General features: G+C 37.1%; 1 pseudogene across 1 annotated transcript in view; it reads right to left on the bottom strand.

Moving 5' to 3' along the window:
• Positions 1 to 21,982, bottom strand: part of LOC309839313 (putative P2Y purinoceptor 10) — a 61,408-nt pseudogene that overhangs the window by 1,406 nt on the left and 38,020 nt on the right. The window lies entirely within an intron of this gene.

The following is a 21,982-nucleotide window of genomic DNA, read 5'->3' as shown; positions in this document are numbered from 1 at the left end:
CATTTCAAAATTCTTGTTTTACATTCAGTTTTACAATTATCTCTATCTGTATTTTCAAAGTTTGAGATCCACCTTTTCCTATCCTCAATGCTGAGAGAGATAAAACTCAATCTATTTTGAAAGACAACCTTATCAGGGATTAGATGACTGCTGAGGTTAGTCGATGAACATTTAGGAATGAAACATGGGATAAAGGTCTGGGAAAGGGCTGGCAGGTCACTAGGCCTTGAAAGATAGGGGCTTGGAAAAGATATTACAACTCAGATAAACTTTGTCTCCTTCAGAATTTGGCTGAGGGCACAATTAGTTCTGCTTATATAGCATGGAACTTTCAGAAGCTTCAGTAACTTTAAAGATCTGTATTAATTAACAGAATTACAGTAGCTTCAGACATTCACATTTATTGAGACTATCCTTGCAACCATTGAAAGCAACTACCAGAATATGTGACAGACTAGAGGGTATCTGGTGGTAGATGCAGCAAAAGGGGCTGCCTCTACTTCAGCTCTAGCTCTCAGGGCAAGTTCAGTGAAAAAGTTATTAATGTGGATGGTTATATTTTTAACAATCATAATTGTTAGAAGTCCTCTCTTCTAGGGAGACAAAAATCCACATCTCTGATATTTCAGCCTAGTTCAGCCTACTAGAGCCAAATAAAATAAAGTCTACTCCCTGTTACACATGACACTCTTCAAATATCTAAAGATAGGAATTCTGTCATCTCTCATATCTTCCCTTATACAGGTTATACGTTCATTCCTAGTATGGCATCATTCTTTTCCTTGGCTTTCTTTTGGATCAGGACATTTTGCTTTTAGCCAAAAGTCACTACAACACAGCTTATTTTACCCATGGAAAGGAGAGTTAAAGAACCCAAATGTTTGATATATTAGGAAATATAACTTATGCATTTGATTGCAGAACAAAAGCATAAATGGGATTTTAATACTCTCTTATAATTGTCATCACTTGCAAAAACATTTAGACTGCTTCACAATTATAGAATTAAAAGGAAAATACGACAGACTTAAGATAACTATTGAAAGCAATATAGAGTCTAAAACAGTGCCTACTCAACCCTAAACACAACCAATTAAAATGTAAAAATCAGAGGGGGAGGAGTCAAGATGGCAGAAGATGAGGACACAGAATTTGTCACTCCTCACGAATACATCTGCAGAGAAAGGACCTTCAGATGGCAGAGAAGTAAGATGTGAAGATCATCCTCCTCCCCACAGATACATCAGAAATACATCTACATGTGGAACAACTCTTACAGAACACCTACTGAATGTTGGCAGAAGACCTCAGACTTCCCAAAAGGCAAGAAACTCCCCATGTACATGCGTAGGGCAAAAGAAAAAAGGAGAAAATGGAGACCAAAAGAATAGGGACAGGAACTGCACCTCTGGGAGGGAGCTGTGAAGGAAAAAAAGTTTCCACACACTAGGAAGCCCCTTCACTGGCAGATATGGGGGATGGGCTGGGGGGAAGCTTTGGAGCCATGGAGGAGAGGGCAGCAACAGGGGTGCAGAGGGCAAAGCGGAGAGATTCCTGCACAAAGAATCAGTGTTGACCAGCACTCACGAGCCTGAGAGGCTTGTCTGCTCACCTGACAGGGTGGTGGGTAGATGGGAGCTGATGCTCGGGCTTCGGAGGTCATGTCCTAGGGAGAAGACTGAGGTTGGCTGCATGAACACAGCCTGAAGGAGGCTAGTGCACCACAGCTAGCCAGGAGGAAGTCCGGGAAAAACTCTGGAACTGCCTAAGAGGCAAGAGAACATATTTTGGGCTGCGTGTGGAGACAGGGTTCAAAGCACGACCTAAATGAGCTCCAGAGACAGGCACAACCCACGGTTATCAGCACGGACACCAGAGACGGGGATGAAACACTAAGGTTGCTGCTGCAGCCACCAAGAAGCCTGTGTGCAAGCACAGGTCACTATCCACACACACACACCTCCCCCCCAGGAGCCTGTGCAGCCTGCCATAGCCAGGGTCCCATGATCCAGGGACAACTTTCCCGGGAGAACACATGGCATGCCTTAGTCTGCTGCAAAGTCATGCTGGTCTCTGCTGCCACATGCTCACCCCACATTCCAATTATAACTACTGTACCCATCCCTCCCAAAGGCCTGAGTGAGCCAGAGCCCCCTCATCAGCTGCTACTTGAACCCCATCCTGTCTGGGTAGAGAACAGACGCCCTCAGGTGACTGACATGCAGAGGCAGGGCCAAATCCAAAGCTGAACCCCAGAAGATGTGCAAACAAAGAAGAAAAAGGGAAATTTCAGCTTTCAGCCTGAGGAGGAGCAGAGTAAATCTCCACAATCAACTTGATGTACCCTGAATCTGAGGAAAACCTGAATAGACAATGAATCATTACAAAATTGAGGTGGTGGACTTTGAGAGCAACTATAGAATTGGGGTTTGCTTGCACAATTTAATTTCTTTCTTGTTTTATGTTTATCTTAGTTTAGTATTTAGAGCTTATTATCATTGGTGGATTTGTTTATTGATTTGGTTGCTCTCTCTTTATATATATATATTTTTTCCTTTTTCTTTTTTTGTGAGTGTGTATGTGTATGCTTCTTTGTGTGAGTTTGTTCATACATCTTTGCTTTTCCCATTTGTCCTACGGTTCTGTCAGTGTTTTTTGTTTTCTTTTTTAGTACAGTTTGTAGTTCTTGTTATCACTGGTGGATTCGTTTATTGGTTTGGTTTCCCTCTTGCTTTCTTTCTTCTTTTTTTATTTTTACTACTTCTTAATTATTTCATTTTTAATAATATTTTTATTTCAATAACAATTTTATTTTATTTATTTTTCTTTCTTTCTTTCTTTTTACTCCATTTTGCTCAGAGCTGTGTGGCTGACAGGGTCTGGGTGCTCTGACCGGGTGTCAGGCCTGAGCCTCTGGGGTGGGAGATTTGAGTTCAGGACATTGGACCACCAGAGACTTCCCAGCCCCATGTAATATCAAAGGGCAAAAGCTCTCTGACAGATTTCCATCTCAGAGTTAAGACTTAACTCTACTCAACAACCAGCAAGCTACAGTACTGAACAGCCCATACCAAACAACTAGCAACACAGGAACACAAGCCCACCCAGTAGCAGACAGGCTGCCTAAAATCATAAAAAGTTCACAGACACACCAAAACACACCCCCGGATGCTTTTCTGCCCACCAAAAATTCAAGACCCAACCTAATCCACCAGAGCACAGGCACAAGTTCCCTCCACCAGGAAACCTACACAATCCGCTAAACCAACCTTAGCCACTGAAGGCAAACACAAGAAACAATGGGAACTAGGAACCTGCAGCCGGTGAAGTAGAGACACCAAACACAGGAAGTTAAGCAAAATGAGAAGACAGATAAACACACAGCAGATGAAGGAGCAAGGTAAATACCCACCATACCAAACAAATGAAGAGGAAATAGGAAGTCTACCTGAAAAAGAATTCAGAGTAACGATAGTAAAGGTGATGCAAAATCTTGAAAATAGAACGGAGAAAATACAAGAAAGGTTTAACCAGGACCTAGAGGAACACAAGAGTAAACAAATGATGAAAAACAACACAATAAATGAAATTTAAAATTCTCTAGAAGGAATCAGTAGCAAAATAACTGAGGCAGAATAACGGATAAGTGACCTGGAACATAAAATAGTGGAAATAACTACTGTAGAGAAGAATAAAGAAAAAAGAATGAAAAGAATGGAGGACAGTCTCAGAGACTTCTGGAACAACAGTAAACACATCAACATTCGAATTATAGGGGCCTCAGAAGAAGAAGAGAAAAAGAAAGGGACTGAGAAAATATGTGAGGAGAATATAGTTGAAAACTTCCCTAATATGGGAAAGGAAATAGTTATTCAAGTCCAGGAAGCACAGAGAGTCCCATACACGATAAATCCAAGGAGAAACATGACAAGACACATATTAATCAAATGATCAAAAACTAAATACAAAGAAAACATATTAAAATCAGCAAGGGAGGGGACCTTGAAGATGGCGGAAGAGTAAGACGCGGAGATCACCTTCCTCCCCACAGATACACCAGAAATACATCTACACATGGAACAACTCCTACAGAACACCTACTGAAGGCTGGCAGAAGACCTCAGACCTCCCAAAAGGCAAGAAACTCCCCCACGTACCTGGGTAGGGCAAAAGAAAAAACAGAGACAAAAGAATAGGGACGGCACCTGCACCAGTGGGAGGGAGCTGTGAAGGAGGAAAAGTTTCCACATACTAGGAAGCCCCTTCGTGGGCGGAGACTGCGGGAGGCGATGTGGGGAGCTTCGGAGCTGCGGAAGAGTGCACAGCAACAGGGGTGCGGAGGGCAAAGCGGGGAGATTCCCGCACAGAGGATCGGTGCCGACCGGGACTCACCAGCCCGAGAGGCTTGTCTGCTCACCCGCCGGGCCGGGCGGGGCTGCGAGCTGAGGCTCGGGTTTCGGTTTCAGTCGGAGCGCAGGGAGAGGACTGGGGTTGGTGGCTTGAACATAGCCTAAAGGGGTTAGTGAACCACGGCTACCTGGGAGGGAGTCCGGGGAAAAGTCTGCACCTGCCGAAGAGGCAAGAGACTTTTTCTTCCCTCTTTGTTTCCTGGTGCTCGAGGAAAGGAGATTAAGAGCGCTGTTTAAAGGAGATCCAGAGACGGGCGCGAGCCGCGGCTAAAAGCACAAACCCCAGAGACGGGCGCGAGCCGCGGCTAAAAGCACGGACCCCAGGGACGGGCGGGAGATGCTGAGGCTGCTGCTGCCACCACCAAAGGGCCTGTGTGCGAGCACAGGTCACTATCCACACCCCTCTTCCGCGGAACCTGTGCAGCCCACCACTGCCAGGTTCCCGGGATCCAGGGACAACTTCCCCGGGAGAACTCAGGGCGGGCCTCAGGCTGGTGCAACGTCACGCCGGTCTCTGCCGCCGCAGGCCCGCCCCGCACGCAGTGCCCCTCCCTCCCCCCCGGCCTGAGTGCGCCAGAACCCCCGAATCAGCGGCTCCTTTAACCCCGTCCTGTCTGAGCAAAAAACAGATGCCCTCCAGCGACCTACACGCAGAAGCAGGGCCAAATCCAAAGCTGAGCCCCTGTGAGCTGTGAGAACAAAGAAGAGAAAGGGAAATCTCTCCCAGCAGACTCAGAACCAGCAGATTAAAGCTCCACAATCAACTTGATGTACCCTGCATCTGTGGAATACATGAATAGACAACGAGTCATCCCAAATTGAGGAGGTGGGCTTCGAGAGCAAGATCTATGATTTTTTTCCCCTTTTCCTCTTTTTGTGAATGTGTATGTGTATGTGTATGCTTCTGTGTGAGATCTTGCCTGTATAGTTTTGCTTCCATCATTTGTCCTAGGGTTCTATCCGTCCACGGTTTTTTTAAAAAAAATTTTTCTTAATAATTAATTTTAATTTTAATAACTTTATTATACTTTACCTTCGTTCTCTCTTTCTTTCTTTCTTTCCTTCCTTCCTTCCCTCCTTTAGACAACGAATTATCCCAAATTGAGGAGGTGGTCTCTGAGAGCAAGATTTATGATTTTTTCCCCTTTACCTCTTTTTGTGAGGGTGTATGTGTATGCTTCTGTGTAAGATTTTATCTATATAGCTTTGCTTCCAACATTTGTCCTAAGGTTCTATCCATCACTTTTTTTTTCTTTTTTAAATAAGTATTTTTTAATTCAATAACTTTAATATACTTTATTTTATTTTACTGTATCTTCTTTCTTTCTGTATTTTTCCTTCTTTCTCTCCTTCCTTCCTCCCTCCCTCCCTCCCTCCTTTCTTTCCTTCTTGCCTTCTTTCCTTCTTTGCTTCTTTCTTTCTTTCTTCCCTCCTTCCTTCCATCCTTCCCTCCTTTCTATCTTTCTTTCTTCATACTTCTACCAATTCTCTCTACTTTTTCTCCCTTTTATTCTGAGCTGTGGAGATGAAAGGCTCTTGGTGCTCCAGCCAAGAGTCAGGGCTCTGCCTCTGAGGTAGGAGAGCCAACTTCAGGACACTGGTCAACAAGAGACTGCCCAGCTCCACATAATATCAAATGGCGAAAATCTCCCAGAGACCTCCATCTTAACACCAGCACCCAGCTTCACTCAACGACCAGCAAGCCACAGTGCTGGAAAACCTATGCCAAACAACTAGCAAAACAGGAACACACCCCCACCCATTAGCAGAGAGGCTGCCCAAAATCATAATAAGACCACAGACACCCCAAAACACACCACCAGACGTGAACCTGCCCACTAGAGAGACAAGATCCAGCCTCATCCACCACAACACAGGCACTAGTCCCCTCCACCAAGAAACCTACACAACCCACTGAACCAACCTTAGCCACTGGAGACAGACATCAAAAAAAGTGGGAACTACGAACCTGCAGCCTGAAAAAAGGAGACCCCAAACACAGTAAGATAAGCAAAAAGAGAAGACAGAAAAACACTCAGCAGATAAAGGAGCAAGATAAAAATGCACCAGACCTAACAAATGAAGAGGAAATAGGCAGTCTACCTGAAAAAGAATTCAGAATAATGATAGTAAATATGATCCAAAATCTTGGAAATAGAATGGACAAAATGCAAGAAACAGTTAACAAGGACCTAGAAGAAATAAAGATGAAACAAACAATGATGAACAACACAATAAATGAAATTAAAAGTCCTCTAGATGGGATCAATAGCAGAATAACTGAGGCAGAAGAACGGATAAGTGACCTGGAAGATAAAATAGTGGAAATAACTACTGCAGAGCAGAATAAAGAGAAAAGAATGAAAAGAACTGAGGACAGTCTCAGAGACCTCTGGGACAACATTAAACGCACCAGCATTTGAATTATAGGAGTTTCAGAAGAAGAAGAGAAAAAGAAAGGGACTGAGAAAATATTTGAAGAGATTATAGTTGAAAACTTCCCTAATATGGGAAAGGAAATAGTTAATCAAGTCCAGGAAGCACAGAGAGTCCCATACAGGATAAATCCAAGGAGAAATATGCCAAGACACATATTAATCAAACTGTCAAAAATTAAATACAAAGAAAGCATATTAAAAGCAGCAAGGGAAAAACAACAAATAACACACAAGGGAATCCCTATAAGGTTAACAGCTGATCTCTCAGCAGAAACCCTACAAGCAACAAGGGAGTGGCATGATATACTTAAAGTGATGAAGGAGAAAAACCTGCAACCAAGACTACTCTACCCAGCAAGGATCTCATTCAGATTTGATGGAGAAATTAAAACCTTTACAGACAAGCAAAAGCTGAGAGAGTTCAGCACCACCAAACCAGCTTTACAACAAATGCTAAAGGAACTTCTCTAGACAAGAAACACAAGAGAAGGAACAGACCTATAATAAAGAACCCAAAACAATTTAGAAAATGGGAATAGGAACATACATATCAATAATTACCTTAAATGTAAATGGACTAAATGCTCCCACCAAAAGACACAGATTGCCTGAATGGATACAAAAACAAGACTGTTACATATGCTGTCTACAAGAGACCCACTTCAGACCTAGAGACACATACAGACAGAAAGTAAGGGGATGGAAAAAGATATTCATGCAAATGGAAACCAAAAGAAAGCTGGAGTAGCAATTCTCATATCAGACAAAATAGACTTTAAAATAAGGACTATTAGAAGAGACAAAGAAGGACACTACATAATGATCAAGGGATTGATCCAAGAAGAAGATATAACAATTGTAAATATTTATGCACCCAACATAGGAGCACCTCAGTACATAAGGCAAATACTAACATCCATAAAACGGGAAATCGACAGTAACACATTCATAGTAGGGAACTTTAACACCCCACTTTCATCCATGGACAGATCATCCAAAATGAAAATAAGTAAGGAAACACAAGCTTTAAATGATACCTTAAACAAGATGGACTTAATTGATATTTATAGGACACTCCAACCAAAAACAGAATACACATTTTTCTCAAGTGCTCATGGAACATTCTCCAGGATAGATCATATCTTGGGTCACAAATCAAGCCTTGGTAGATTTAAGAAAATTGAAATTATATCAAGTATCTTTTCCGACCACAATGCTGTGAGATTAGATATCCATTACAGGAAAAGATCTGTAAAAAATACAAACACATGCAGGCTAAACAATATATTATTAATAACGAAGATATCACTGAAGAAATCAAAGAGGATATTTAAAAAATACCTAGAAACAGATGACAATGGAGGCACGACGATACAAAACATCTGGGATGCAGCAAAAGCAGTTCTAAGAGAGAAGTTTATAGCAATACATTCCTACCTCAAGAAACAAGAAAATCTCAAATAAACAACCTAACTTTATACCTAAAGCAACTAGAGAAAAAAAAACAACAACCAAAAAAAGTTTAGTAGAAGGAAAGAAATCTTAAAGATCAGAGCAGAAATAAATGAAATAAGAACAGAGAAAACAGTAGCAAAGATCAATAAAACTAAAACTTTGTCCTTTGAAAAGATAAACAAACTCGATAAACATTTAGCCAGATTCATCAAGGAAAGAAGGGAGAGGACTCAAATCAGTAAAATTAGAAATGAAAAAGGAGAAGTTACAACTGACACTGCAGAAATACAAAGGACCAAAAGAGACTACTACAAGCAAATATATGCCAAGAAAAAAAAAAATAGATAGCCTGGAAGAAACAGACAAATTCTTGGAAAAGTACAACCTTCCTAGAATGAACCAGAAATAGAAAATATGAAGAGACCAGTCACAAGCACTGAAAATGAAACTGTGATGAAAAATCTTCCAGTAATCAGAAGTCCAGGACCAGATGGCTTCACAGGAGAATTCTATCAAACAGTTAGAGAAGAGCTAACACCTATCCTTCTCATAAGCTTCAAAAAAATTGCAGAATGAGGAATATGTCCAGACGCATCTTACAAGTCCACCATCACCCTGATACCAAAACCAGACAAAGATATCACAAAAAAATAAAATTACCAGACAACATCACTGATGAACATACATGCAAAATCCTCAACAAAATACTACCAAACCAGATCCAACAACACAATAAAAGGATCATACCCCATGATCGGGTGTGATTTATCCCAGGGATGCAAGGATTCTTCAACATACTGAAATCAATCAATGAGATACACCATTTTAACAAATGGCGGAATAAAAACCATATGATTATCTCAATAGATACAGAAAATGGGCATAGATGGAACCTACCTCAACATAATAAAGGCCATATATGACAAACCCACAGCAAACATTATTCTCGATGGTGAAAAACTGAAAGCATTTCCTCTAGGGTCAGGAACAAGACAAGGGTGTCCACTCTCGCCACTGTTGTTCAATATAGCTTTGGAAGTCTTAGTAATAGCAATCAGAGAAGAAAAAGAAATGAAAGGAATCCAGATTGGAAAAGAAGAAGTAAAACTGTTTGCAGATCACATGATACTATACATAAGAAATCCTAAAGATGCCATCAGAAAACTACTAGAGCTGATCAATGAATTTAGTAAAGTCACAGGATACAAAATTAAGGCACAGATATCTCTTGCATTCCTATACACTAATGATGAAAAACCTGAAAGAGAAATTAAGGAAACACTCCAATTTACCACTGCAACAAAAAGAATAAAATACCTAGGAATAAATGTACCTAAGGAGACAAAAGACCTGTATGCAGAAAACTATGACACTGATGAAAGAAATTAAAGATGATAAAAACAGTTGGAGAGATATACCATGTCCTTGGATTGGAAGAATCAACATTGTGAAAATGACTATACTACCCAAAGCAATCTACAGATTCAATGCAATCCCTATCAAATTACCAATGTCATTTTTCACAGAACTACAATGAAAAATTTCACCATTTTTATGGAAACGCAAAAGACCCTGAATAGACAAAGCAATCATGAGAAAGAAAAATGGAGCTGGAGGAATCAGGCTCCCTGAGTTCAGACTATACTGCAAAGCTACAATAATCAAGACAGTAAGGTACTGGCACAAAAATAAAAAATATAGATCAATGGAACAGGATGGAAAGCCCAGAGATAAACACACACACCTGTTGTCACCTAATATGACAAAGGAGGCAACAACATACAATGGAGAAAAGACATCCTCTTCAATAAGTGGTGCTAGGAAAATTGGACAGCTCCCTGTAAAATAATGAAATTAAAGTACTCCCTAACAGTATTCACAAAAGGAAACTCAAAATGGATTAAAGACCTAAATGTAAGGCCAGACACTATAAAACTCTTTGAGGAAATCATATGCAGAACACTGACATAAATCACAGCAAAATCTTTTTTGACCCAGTTCCTAGAGTAATAAAAATAAACAAATGGGACCTAATGAAACTTAATTGCCTTTGCACAGCAAAGAAACCATAAACAAAATGAAAATACAGCCCTCAGAATGGGAGAAAATATTAGCAAGTGAAACAAGGGACAAATGATTACTTTCCAAAATATATAAACAGCTCATGAAACTCAATATCATAAGAAACAGACAAACCAGTCAAACAATGGGTGGAAGACCTAAACAGACATTTCTCCAAAGCACACATACAGATGGCCAAAAAGCACATGAAAAGATGCTCAACATCACTAATTATTAGAGAAATGCAAATCAAAACTACAATGAGGTGTCACCTCACAGCAGTCAGAATAGCCATCATCAAAAAATCTACAAACAATAAATGCTGGAGAGGGTGTGGAGAAAAGGGAACCCTCTTGCACTGTTGGTGGGATATAGCCACTACTGAGAACAGTATGGAGGTTCCTTAAAAAACTAAAAATAGAACTACCACTTGACCTAGCACTCCCACTACTGGGCATATACCCAGGGAGAACCGTTATTCAAAAAGACATGCAATAATAATAAAAAAAAGACACATGCACCACAATGTTCATTGCAGCACTATTTACAATAGTGAAGACATGAAAGCAACTTAAATGTTCATCAGCGGTAGGAATGGATAAAGAAGTTATGGTATATATACACAATGGAATATTACTCAGCTATAAAAGGGAATGAAATTGCGTTATTTGTAGAGACGTGGTTGGACCTAGAGACTGTCATACAGGGTGAAGTAATTCAAAAAGAGAAAAACAAATATCGTATGTTAACACATACATATGGAATCTTGAAAAATGGTATAAATGATTTCATTTGCAAAGCAGAAATAAAGACACAGATGTGGAGAACAAATGTATGGATACCCAGGGCAAAGGGAGGTGGGTGGGAGGAATTGGGAGTTTGTGATTGACACATATACACTCTTGATACTATGTATAAAATTCATAACTAATGAGAACCTACTGTATAGCACAAGGAACTCTACTTAATGCTCTTGGTGACCTGAATGGGAAGGAAATTCAAAACAGAGAGGATATATGTATACATATAGCCAATTCAGTTTGCTGTACAGTAGAAGCTAATACAACATTGTAAAGCAACTATACTCCAATAAAAATTAAATCACAAGATATAAAAATCATTCCACCCACACACAGCTCTTATAGTGCCAAAACAACCTATTTGATGCCTTTGTGCTGACTACATGTGTTTCTCAGACTGTTTTCTGAGAGATCATTGCAATCAAGCAGTTCATTCCAGTAAACAATTACTTTAAATGCATTTTTTTCCACGAGTTGACTGTTTTGCTTAATTGTCCAGTTAGTCTAACAAACTGTAGATAGGGTCAACACTATCTTTTCTGTGGTTTGTTTGTTTATCCACTGAACCAACTAAAATAATTGACCTTTTTTTCTTTATACTGTCTAAATAAAAAAAAACATATAAATTGGAACCAGAACTTTTCTTGAAATAAAACTTAGGGAACAGTTAATATACATGAAATCTTCCCTGATCACCTTTGGTTTTTCTTTTTTTTTCACCTTTGGTTTTGTTATAATAATAGTTACCAATTGCTGAAGGCCTACTTTGGGCAAGGTGCTATACTTTATATACACTCTCCTTTCACAGTAATCCTCTGCAACAATGAGGTCCCAAGAAAGGCAAGGCTCACTTTCTCCAAGAAAGCTTTTCCTGCCCTCTTGCTACCATGAATCACTAATACAACCTCAGAGTATCCCTAGTTCTGATAATTTTCTTTAGTGCACTTAACACACTAGCATGCTTCTATTATTGGCCTTTCCATGCAGTTCATTTTGTTCCCCTGAATAGGTTGCAATCTTCTACATGCATATCAAAAATACATTCTCTTACTTCTTCCTTTCTTCCATAGTAAAGTGTCTAGTAATTATCTTGTACATATTAGAGATCCACTAAGTGTTTTTTGAGTGAATGACTGAATGCATGATGAATGGATGAATCAGGGGAAAAAAGTCCTAGTGAGAGGATGGTAATGAGTGTCTGGGGAATCTGAATTTAGCTATGATGTTTGACTTGACCACCAGGTGTCATAAGTATACCAACATTCAAACATCTTGATATTTTTAACACATAATTTATTTAAAAATGTCATTAATGGAAAAATCATAATAAAGGAAATAACATCCTGTGTAACACCAGAAGAAGAATATTTTAAAGGGCATTTTAAAGAGTTTGAATTTATTTTATTTTATTTTTTTTAGTCATCATACTTCCTCATAGAGCTCTCTGAATATAATTTGGCTTCTAAAGTCATTGCAGATTCCTAGAATATTAGAGCTGTTTAAGATCATTAGGATCTTCTGATCCTGTCACATTTTATAGATGAGAAAACAAAGCCCCAGACAGGGAGATTAAATTTTCCAAATACAAAAAGAAAATTAGCAACAAAAGCTGAACCAGGATCTCTTACCTCCCTCTACAGAACAATTTTTACTTTTACAGGAACTTTTAAGAGGAAAACCATATTTTTGTGATTAATAATAATACATACTTTCAGAAGTAAACCAATGCCAGATTTTAGAACACTAACCTTGACAGTGAACTGCTAAAACAAGACAAATTGGTTCTTTCCAAATATTCCAGGACAAATGTAGTGTTTTTTAAAAGCAGAATGAGTATTTTCAAGTCCTGAATGATAAGACTGTAAAAAGTCTGCTTAAAAGTCTTTGTTTTGAAATGTTTATTATTTCTTCATACAAAAAATAGAGTTTCACATTAGAAAATAGATATAGGCAAAAACAAACCAAAATACATACATATCTATCACCAATATTTCCATTGCAAACATTTTGGTGTATAAACATTTACATTTTTTCTGTGCCTATTGATCTATAAATGGATACATGTATAGATATTTTTACCAAATTTGACTCATATACATATATCCTTTTATAATCATAGTTTGAGTTTGTATTCAATCATAATTATGAATGTAATATCTTGTCAATAAATAGACATCTAAATAGCCATTTTAATGGATACTTAGAATTCTTTCAGATTTATGTGTCATAATTTATTTAGTGGACACTGAGGTAGATTCCCATTTTTTTACTATTAGAAACAATGCCTGATAAACATTCTTGTACCCTCATCTTTGTATATTTCAGCAACTATTTCCTTTGAATAAATTCTTAAAAGTGGAATTGCTAGGCTTTAAATGTGTAATGCCAAATCATTCTCCACAAAGTCATCCTATATGAAATTCCAAATATAATGCTCTTCCCATAACATCACAATATCAAATCTGTTAGTTTTTAAAATATATCAAATTCTTTTTAGCTTGAGGAAGTATGGTATACAGAATTCTGACTAATTCTTTAAGGCCTAACTCAAAGCAACTACCTCTACCTAGTCACAAATCAACCCAGACAGAATTTTATTATTCCCACCTTAACACAGTTGTTCTCAAACTTGGCCATATCTCAGAATCATCTGAAGGGCTGTACCACCCACAAAGTTTCTGATTCAGTAGATCTGGGGTAGGGCCCAAGAATTTACATTTCTAATAAGTTCCCATGTGATCCATGGACCACACATTGAAATCCACTGCCCTAAGACACTATTTATATGAGCAAAGATTGTGTTTTGTCCAAAAAACAAGTATGTTGTCTCCTCACAAATATTGTGAACCATTTAATTAATGCTATAGACAATATTTAAATGTTTATGTAACCTCCATATTCATATGTTGAAGTCTAATCCTCAATGTGCTGGTACTTTGAGGTGGGGCCTTTTAGGAGGTGATTAGGTTATTAGGGGATTAGTGCCCTTATAAAAGAGATCCCAGAGAACTCCCTTGCCCTTTCCACCAGTGAGAAGATGGCCAACTATGAGCCAGGAAGTGGGCTCTCACCAGACACGAAAACTGATGACATCTTGATCATGGAAGTCTTGGCCTCCAGAACAGTGAGAAATAAATGTTTAAGCCACCCAGTCTGTGGGATTTTGTTATAGCAGCCCAAACAGAGTAAGCCAATTAATCATATATTTTTTCTACTTTGGATGAGGAAACTAACAGACAAGTTCAAGACCTAACTTTCTATTTATCTACATTCTATTATTTCTCCTGTCTTGACCACATAGAAGAGAAGTGATAATAAAACAAAACAAAAACAATGAGGAAAATATTGCATTGTGTTTATTTTTTAGAAAACAATCAGGATTCCTGTTTAAAAAACTAGTCTGCAGTTCTCTTAATGCTATAATGAAAAGCTGAGTTTGAAAAAGCTTTTTTTTCCCACCACAATGGATCTTTGAGAAAGGCCTAATAAACTTATTCCCGAAGCATTCAAGTCCAACTGTTTCAATATAAAAAAAACATTATTAATTTTCAGAATAACTACTGTTTTATGGATTATATGAACAGTTTTTCCAAAAATCCAAAACTACTAAAAGACAAAACATGTATTACAGAAAAGTAAACTATGTGATCTTAGACTTCCTACTTTCAGTGTCAGAAACATGAAAACAGTAAATTCAATCAAAGCAAAAATGCATTTGTCTTAAGACTTTTCATTAACTTTCCATATCTAGTTGGTAAGCACTTTGTCATGACTGATTTTCATTTTAAAGGGACAATACATTTCTGATGTTGCTTTTCCTTCAGAAATTGGAGAGACTTATAAAGTTTATCCCAAGTTAAAATTCTTTTTAAAAATTTAAAATTCTTTTTTCACCTGATCCTAATATGTTTTAAATTCAGTTTTCTGGATATTTTTTTCCTCAACAGTCAGTACAGTGTTCCAAACTAGGTTTGGAGTCAGACAAACTTGAGTTTGAATCCAAGTTTCTCTGCTTGTGAGTTGCATTTCCTAATTTATCTGATACATAGTTTTGTCCACTCTACAATGTATCTAATACTTGTGTGCATCCAAAGAGATAAGATAATATATGCAATGCATGTATATGGTACATAGTAATATCACAGTAAGTGTTATTGTAATGTTCTTTGTGTGTGTCTTCTGAGCCACAAAGAAAGGTAAAATATAAATACATTTCAAAGCACAATCCAAGTTCCAAACACTCCAGGAAGCTACCCCTTCCTTCTCTAGAGTCCTTGTTGACTTCAACTTTCTTGGGATTTCTGAAGTATGTAGCAAATTATACTACATGGCATCAGTATTTAATAACAATCACATTTACTATGTTCCAGGCACTTTACATATATTATATTATTTAATCCTCATGACAATCCTATAAGAAAGAGAGATACTGTCACTATGCCCATTTGACCATTAAGAAATGGTAAAACTTTTAACTTATGCATTATTATCTCCTATTAGAACTTTATTTGTTATTGTATCTAGGGTGTGGTCTATGAGTACAAATCCTTTCACAAACATCTTCCTTTATCTTCACTGAAACAAAGACTATGCCAATAGTGGTCAGAGAATCTTACTCTGGAAATTCTACTGCAAGCATCCATGGCTGGGTCACTGGCCTGTTCAGGATTTCCCCAGTTTCCCTTCATAGTCCTATAGTTAGCCTATATTCTCTAGGGATTCTACTCTTAAAATTGCTTTATGAGTAGCAAGCTCCATTTATTTCTTTTAAAGCTTTTAGCTCTCCCTGAAATACTAGCTCTGCAAATGGCTTTTAGATAAATGGTAATCCTTTGAGACTGGAGACCACATCCTTTTTTCTTCAACTACAGGACCATGAATGTTTTCCACCTCTGCCTGTCAGTGCTTATTAGAGACAGCTGCTGGTTTTAGATAACAAAAGGCTTGGATACAGAATAATCTCACTACTATTGTGCTCCTTTGGCTTTGTCTGAATTTCATGTTTCTTACTGAGGACTGAGCCAGCAGAGACGGTTGCAGAGCACTCCCTTTTCAGAAAGGTTACAACAAAAAGTTACCTGCTTCTGCATGGCCCAACTCAATGGCCTCAGTAATGGGGGATTCTACCCACAGAAAAAATTTTAAATAATTTGAATCTTCACATTCATGATCTCATTTGGTGAGGCACAGGCACAAAGTGGTAAAGTAACTTCCCTGAGGATAAAAAAACCCATAGTTAGACTTTGAAATGTAGGTAGAAATCAGCCTTTCACATTAATAATCTTTCTACTTGATGTGGCTGCCTTCCTGATGAGAAAAGAAAGTTTTATGTGGACATCCCCCAAAGGAGGGTGCACTGATGGTAGGGAAAAGTATGGAGAAGTTGAGTTGTGGTTCAGTGGGAAAGAGAGATGGGCATCCATAGGAATTTTTTATTACACTAATTTAACCTTTCTTATTCTCCTCCACCTATAACAGTCATTATTTGAAGTACACACAGGACTTGGTGCCCTTCTATTGGTTAGCTCACTTCACATAATTTCAAGTACAAAACAATCCTTATCTGGGCCTTAGAATAAAACTTTCTCTCTAAATATAATAAATATTATTGAATTAATATAATATTTTACATGGTTTCAATGTATTAGACATTATTTTAGGTACTGATGATAAGGTGCTATAAAGACAGGCATAGTCTCGGCCTTCATGAAGCTTACAATCTCATTGTACTATATCCACCCTCCAAAATAATACTCATCCATCAAAGTTATATTTAAGTTGTACATTCTTAATGAAGTTTTCTCTGAAAGTCTTTCACAACACTCTTGCTACAGTCCCTTTCTAGAAATAGGATCAATAATGTAATGAAACAATTAACATTGAGATATTAGTGACTCATTATAGCTTAAAACAGTATTCCTTGCAAGAACAGTATTCCACTTAAGGGAAAAAAGTTAAAGAAAAAATAGCTTCATTTAAAGAATTGAATGGTGGAATTTCAAACAGTAGAGTTTCATTTAAAAGATACTTGGGGCCAGGGAATTTTCTGTACCTCTCAAACCATAGCTATGGCTAATAACCTATTTTGTACCTGTGTAAATCCAGCTCTGCTCTAAAGCTTACTGTTCCTTGATGATAGTAACACAAAGGCTTATACTACCTACAATAAATTGTATTATTTTTCTATTCCCATTTACACTCAAGTATGGTGATATAGGAAAATAAGACTCAGGGAGGGAAAGCAGTGACTAACTTTACAGAAAAATACCAGTGTTCCACACAGAATCCAATAGCACTAAGGTAACTTTAAGTTTTTTATTTACTTCCTGTTACATAACTGCAGAAAAGCATAATGATTAGTAGTTCGTGCACACCAGAGTGAAATAAAATGTTTTCTTCTTTCTCCAGCACCACTACCCTGTGTCTCTCACGCCACATAAGTGGCCAAATGTAGTCTACTAAGGAACTGAATGCGTAAGTAACATTCCATTGGTAATTTAGCATCTTGATGAAGAGCACAGAATTTGGTATTAAACTGTCTAACTTTGGATACTGTCTCTGTCACATACTAATTGTGGGCAAGTTTCTTGACCTCCATGTGCCTTAGTTTCCTAATTTTCAAATGGAAATAGCAGTAAGGTTGTTGTGAGTACCTAGCCTACAGTAAGCACTTAATTTATAGCAACTATTATTATTATTATTTAGCAGTTACATAGGCCTGTGACCTGTCCTTCCATAAGGTCAACGGGAAAGGCAGTGCTTTGGTCAAAAGTTATAGGAAAGGGAGAATAAAGGGATTGGGGCAAAAACAAACTGACCTCTGTGGCTGGAATACTTCTTGGCCTGAGGTTATACAGGAGTTATGAAATACTTGTGCAGCTACTTAGCAATATGGCACTGCCATGCATTAAGTTTTCCACTGTTAACTTTTCCTTTGTTACATTTTATTTAGCACTTCTTCAGCTAAACTTGAGTCAGAGAATCATAGTTCCAGAATAGAACATAGGGATCACCTAGTCTATGACTTCTGTGCTAAAAATGAGTAATCTGAAGCCCTGAATGTGAAAGACTTTGCCCAAAGACACACAGAGAACTCCAAAATGAGCCAGGTCTTGAATCCGGATCTTGCCCTGTTCATTGTAATTTTCCCACTATATCATATTATTTAATATTTAATTCTATTCAGATTTGAATTTTTCTATAGTTATTTCACATTTTACATCTGTTAATCTGCATTCTTCTTCAAGTCTGGATGCTGCCACACTGGGTGCAGAGTAGTGTTCAGTAAAGACTTGTCAATATGTTGATTACATTTGGGGATATAGAAGTTACACATGAGATGGTATCTAGGGAGACACTGCAAGAGTACCACCATCTTGACTTTGGAAGGCTGTCTCAGAATATGTAAGAGCACATTCATCACTTAAGTATCCCATAGGATTGAGTAAAGATTCTGAATACATAGATGTTAATTCATTATAAAATCTAACATCACATAGATGAAAAGTTTAAGGATCCTAAGTTGCAGGCTAGAGGGAGTATAACAAACTGGTTTTAGGGCTGTCATACCTTCCTTCCAGTGCTCCTTTCCCAATTTTTGGTAACACATTCATCCCTATTCCACACCTAATGTTCAAGCCTTCTCACTATCCTTAGTTTACTGAAACCTCCTTTCAGGAGAAATAATTTATTCTAAAACATAAATGACCTATGACAATTTTCACTCCATCCAAAGAAAGTTATAATTTATCAGTGATCAAAGCCATAACCTAATTCAAGCATTTTTTTCTCATAAAAAACCCTAGTGGTATTCTCACAGCTAAATACAATAGATTCATATATAACATCATCATATCTGACTTATGTTCAGTTTGGTTCTGCCAGGCACTTCCTACTTCTTGAAAGACTTTCTTTCCTTGGCTTTTGTGATTCCACACTTTTTTATTTCCTCTTTTTCTGACTATTCCTTATCTTTTTCTTAATCTCCCTCTGATAATTCCATAAATCATAGTGTTCCCTCAGTGTTGTCCTAAGCCTTTTCATTTCACTCTACCTGCATTCTATAGACTACCTTATCTACTACTATATCTTCAATTATTAAATTTAAGCTCATGATTCTCAAATCTGTATCTTGAGGCTACAGCTATTTCCTGAGCTCTAGATACCTACATATATATACAAATAGATATAAGCACCTATTAGACTATTTGTATGTTTCATAGGTGTTTCAATTCAAAACTTTGCAAACAAAGTATAAAATTCCTCCAAAAGACTCTCTTCTTTCCTACCAGAATTACTATATACTAGGCAGAACATATATTCTGATTTGCCTGGAAATATCCTGGTTTACACCTGTTATCCTAGTGTAATATATAATTGCTCATCCTTTCATTTAAAAAATGTCCTAGTTTGGATAATGTTATATGATTACTTTGCCATCTGCCCATTCACACAATGTAGGTGATACCTTTAATTTTATCATCTACTAATAAACCCATGTACAACCAGCAAATCCTATGATTTCTATCTTCCTAATTTTAAAATTTAGCCAATCCTCTCTTTCTGCATTATCTCTACCCTAATTCAGACAGCCATCATAAACACGTAAAATAAATAAAACACATAAAATAAATGTCAGAGTACTCCAATATGTGGAGGAAATAAGAAATAGTGGCTAAAGGTCTCAAGACTCAAGGAACAACATGACATTCTTTTTAGTATGTGTGTGTTTATGTGTGTTGCCTCCTATGTATCCTGGACTGGGCACTGGCATACTGAATAAGCCCACAAGTGAGAAAAAATTTTCAAAAAAAATGGCTGAAAGTTTTCCAAATTTCATGAAAGACATAAAGCTATGAATTTTAGAAGTGAGTTTACCCTAAACAGGATAAATGCAAATAAATTCATATACAAGAGCATCATAATCAACCTTCTGAAAAAAATAAGACTACAATAAAATCTCAAAGGAGCCAGAAAGAAACAATGCATGTTCAAATGACAGGAGATTTACAATCTAAAACCATGGACGTCAGCAAAATATCTTCTGCAAATACCCAGATGAGGTGAACTAAGTTGATGTGCTCTAAAATAATTGCAAAATAAAGTTTTTCAAACACAAAGGATATGATGACAGAAAAAAAAAGGAAAAACCCGAACACTGAGCTTGAAAAAGAAGCAACCTAAAGAATAATATATCCAAAAAAAATTCCTTCAAAATGAAGGAAAATTAAGATATTACCAAATAAACAAAAATTAATAGAAACCATTTATAGTAGTATTCTCCAACAAGAAATATTAAAAGGAGTCTTTTAAGATGAACTGAAAGGAAATGAAACAGTAACTGGAACCCAAAGGACGAAGTAAAGTTCACCAGTATGGGTGAGTACATAAGTAAATATAAAAGAGAGCATAAACATATATTTGTTTGTAGCACTTTTCTTCTACTCTATATTTTAAAGGAAGTTTGCATAAAACATTATTTGCAAATAATTACATAACTCTGTTGATGGGTTGATAATATATAAAGATATAACAATCATGACAATAATAGAACAAAAGAGAAAGAAGGGAATGGGGCTATATTGAAACAAGTCTTTTTTTATACTATTGAAATTAAGTTATTAATCTGTACTAGATTATTGTACAGTAAGTTGTTAGTTGAAATCTACAAGGAAACCACTAAGAAAATAAGTCAAAAGTGAAAGAAAAAGAAACAACAAAGGAATTGAAATGGTACACAAGAAAGTGTCTATGTAACACAAATGAAGATAGAAATGGAAGATTAGAGAAGAGTGTCCTACAGTCATAAGACATTAAGAAAAAAAACAGCAAAATTGAAGATCCATAATTGTGTTGTCTGTAACTGTATTAAATATAAATAGATTAAAGACTCCAATAACAAAGTACTGATTGGTAGAGTGGATTAAAATAAATAACAATATACAACCATAGGCTGACTACAGAGACACATATTAGATTCAAAGACACAGATAAGTTGAAAATAAAAAGAAGTTAAGAGATATACCATGCAAATAGTAACTAAAAGAGAGCTGGAAGGGCTATATTAATATTCAGAAAATGTAAATTTCAGACATAAATTTCTATTCAAGACAAAAAGGACATTATATAAAAATAAAGGGTAATTTAATAAGGAAGACATAGCAATTAAAAACATATATGCACCTAAAATTATAGCCTTGAAATACATGAACTAAAAACTGAGAAGGGAAAAGAGATAGAAAATTTAACAATAACAGTTGGAGACTTCAATATCCTAATTTTAATAATGGAAAAATCAACTTGGAAGAAGATCAACAAGGATATACAAGACTTGAGCAACACTATAAACCAACTAAACCTAACAGACAGTCATAGAATACTCCACCCAATAACAGCATAATATACATTCTTATCAAGTAAATATGGAGCATTATCCAAGATAGAACATATATTAAGCCATACAACCTTCACAAACTTTAAAAGGATTAATATTACCCAAAGTGTGTTCTCTGACTATAATTACATAAAAATAGAAATGGATACAAGGGAATGATGTCAGCAAAATTGTGGCACAGGAATTTTTAGCATTTGTCTCCTCCTATAAATATCAATTTGAGCAAATTTTCATACATTAAAATACCCTCACAAGAGCCAAGGATTCCAGGTGAGGGATTATAGCACCAGATTGAAGCATAGAAATGACAAAGACACATTGAGGAGGGTAGGAAAGGTAGGTTCACACTACTCCCATTACACCTCCACCAAGCCTGGGAAGCCCAGTGCAGAGAGAGATACCCACCCCATGAGAGAAGAAGAGTAA

The sequence above is a fragment of the Grampus griseus genome (assembly GCF_964374135.1).
Source record: "Grampus griseus genome assembly, chromosome: X".
In the NCBI taxonomy this organism is placed as follows: domain Eukaryota; kingdom Metazoa; phylum Chordata; class Mammalia; order Artiodactyla; family Delphinidae; genus Grampus; species Grampus griseus.
The sequence above is the reverse complement of the archived record's forward strand: the minus strand, read 5'-3'. Positions and strand labels throughout refer to the sequence as shown.